Source organism: Rhinopithecus bieti, unplaced genomic scaffold, assembly GCF_001698545.2.
Source record: "Rhinopithecus bieti isolate Rb0 unplaced genomic scaffold, ASM169854v2 scaffold_35122, whole genome shotgun sequence".
Lineage (NCBI taxonomy): Eukaryota > Metazoa > Chordata > Mammalia > Primates > Cercopithecidae > Rhinopithecus > Rhinopithecus bieti.
The window spans coordinates 27,267-29,551 of record NW_016814739.1 but is presented as its reverse complement, the minus strand read 5'-3'; the positions used below and the strand labels follow the sequence as shown (position 1 = coordinate 29,551).

At 44.3% G+C, this 2,285-nt stretch overlaps 1 pseudogene; it reads right to left on the bottom strand.

Moving 5' to 3' along the window:
• Positions 1 to 26: 26 nt before the first annotated feature.
• LOC108515178 (protein deglycase DJ-1 pseudogene) lies at positions 27 to 595 on the bottom strand (annotated as a pseudogene).
• Between the last annotated feature and the right edge of the window lie 1,690 nt (positions 596 to 2,285).

The window sequence follows — 2,285 nt, the reverse complement described above, 5'->3', positions numbered from 1 at the left end:
TTTTTTTTTTTTTTTTTTTTGCTGCTCTAGTCTTTAAGAACGAGTGGAGTCTTCACTTGAGCCACCACCTCCTTGCTGCTCAGGGCTTCAACAATCACAAGTGCAAACGTGAGGCTGGTCCCAGGTTTGTAAGAATCAGGTCATCCTTTTCTACATAATTCTCATAGTAGGTGTAATTACCTCCATTCATCATTTTTGTCTTCAGCAAGCAGTAACTTCGAAAGTAAAGTAACTTTACTTTCAAAAGCCTATGTCATGAGCCTACAGAGCAGTGGGACCTGCACAGAAGGCGGCTATCAGGCTCTTCCGGTTTTCCTGCTCCTTCAGTATCTCCTTCATGGCAGCAGACTCAGATAAAATCTGTGAATCCAGATTACCTCCTGGTAGAACGATCGTGTCATATGGTCCCTCTTTTTTTTGCATCTTCAAGACTGGCATCAGGAGAAATGACAACATCATGGCGACACTGTACTGGGTCTTTCCCAGCCAGACCTACAACGATGACCTCAATCCCAGCTCACCTCATGACATCTACAGGGATGACTGTCTCCTCTGCTCCTTTAGCCAGGATGACCAGAGCTCTTTTGGAAGCCATTTTTATGTTATATGTTTTTAAGGCCCACACCAGGCTGCGATTTTGGCAGAATTGAAGGATTTCTTTTCTGGCTTTTTCTTTTCTAAAATCCTCCTTCTCTCTCCAGTAGCTGCAATTTCCTGGATACAATCTTTTGGTTTCTTGGAGCAGAGGGGCACAGAGGATTCAAAAAAATAATTCAAGAAAACTTCCCAGAATCGACAGATTTTAGACTCACCACCAGGAACAAAAGGTCATCACACCCAGAACATTAAGAGCTTTCAGAAAACTAAGAAAAGATAATTTATAGAGAGAAGCAGGTGAAGAGACACTGGAGGACAACAGCACAAAAGCCTCTGAATTCTGAGAAAAAATGATTTCCAACCTAGAATTCTATACTCAAGATGCTATCATTAAAGATTTTCTGCAGCTAGTCAAAGTCTCAAAATATTTACCTCCAATATACTATTTTCTCAGGAAGCCACTACAGGGTGAGTTTTACCATGTGAGGGAGCAAACCAAAAAAGAAGACATGGAGTATAGAAGCAGCTGATCCAATCCAGGCAAAGGGAACTTCCAGGTTGGTGATTACAAAAGGAGATGCCAAGTATGCAGTCGACCCAGCAGGCATCCAGCCTAGACTAGGACAGGCTAGAAATCTGTAGGGAAGTTGTTCAAGAAGACAAACTTGGTAAAATGTCTATGTTTGAATATATTGCAAGGACATTTGAACTTGGATGGAGGACATTTTGAGATGTGCGAAAATGATTACAATACATAAAAAAACAAAAAATACAGTAAGAAAAGAATATAGGGTATAACTCGCTTAGAACTGCATGACGTCTACACAGGCCTCATAATGCGAGCACTGGATGCTGGTCTAATCAGAATGAACACACTGAAAAGATGGGTTAAGGGAGTATGTGTGTGGTAGAGAGGATGAAAGAGAACTGAATTTTCATATTCTATTGTAGGAAGACGATAGAGTTCAAAACCACAGAATTAAGAAGTGACAACACAAACCTGTGAAGGTACGGACCACAAGGTAAATACCAAAACACTCAGAGCAGCTAGGAGAATGCAAATGTGGATGGCGGCTAGGCGAACGGAAGTGGATGGCGCCTAGGGGAACGGAAGTGGATGGCGCCTAGGGGAACGGAAGTGGATGGCGGCTAGAACGGAAGTGGATGGAGGCTAGGAGAACGGAAGTGGATGGCGGCTAGGAGAATGCAAATGTGGATGGCGGCTAGGAGAACGGAAGTGGATGGCGCCTAGGGGAACGAAAGTGGATGGCGGCTAGGAGAATGGAAGTGGATGGCTTCAGGGAGCAAGCAAAGGAGGGAGATACAGAGGGGTTGATCATTTTCATAATCAGCTCTGCGGAGCCATTTGACTTTTATGTATTTGATTAAAAAATAATCTGACACATTTGCTAACGTTGTTTCATCAACAGCCCTCAACGGTATTTCCTAAGGGGCGATTTGGCACCAGCTCCTGAGCTAGCACTGCAGTCCCACCCCCAGGCTCCCTGATGGCTGAAGCTGCGGGCTCACCGAAGGGCTCGGAAGTCAGTTGAGAGCAGGGCACAGGAAGAATGGCAGAGCAGAAAACAATTCCTAGGTCAATCTGACACGTGCATCTACCCAGGCAAGGCCTGGTTTCAGGAGCCTGTATTGTCTAGGTAGAGAAACACAGTAAGCAGGAGAAAAGA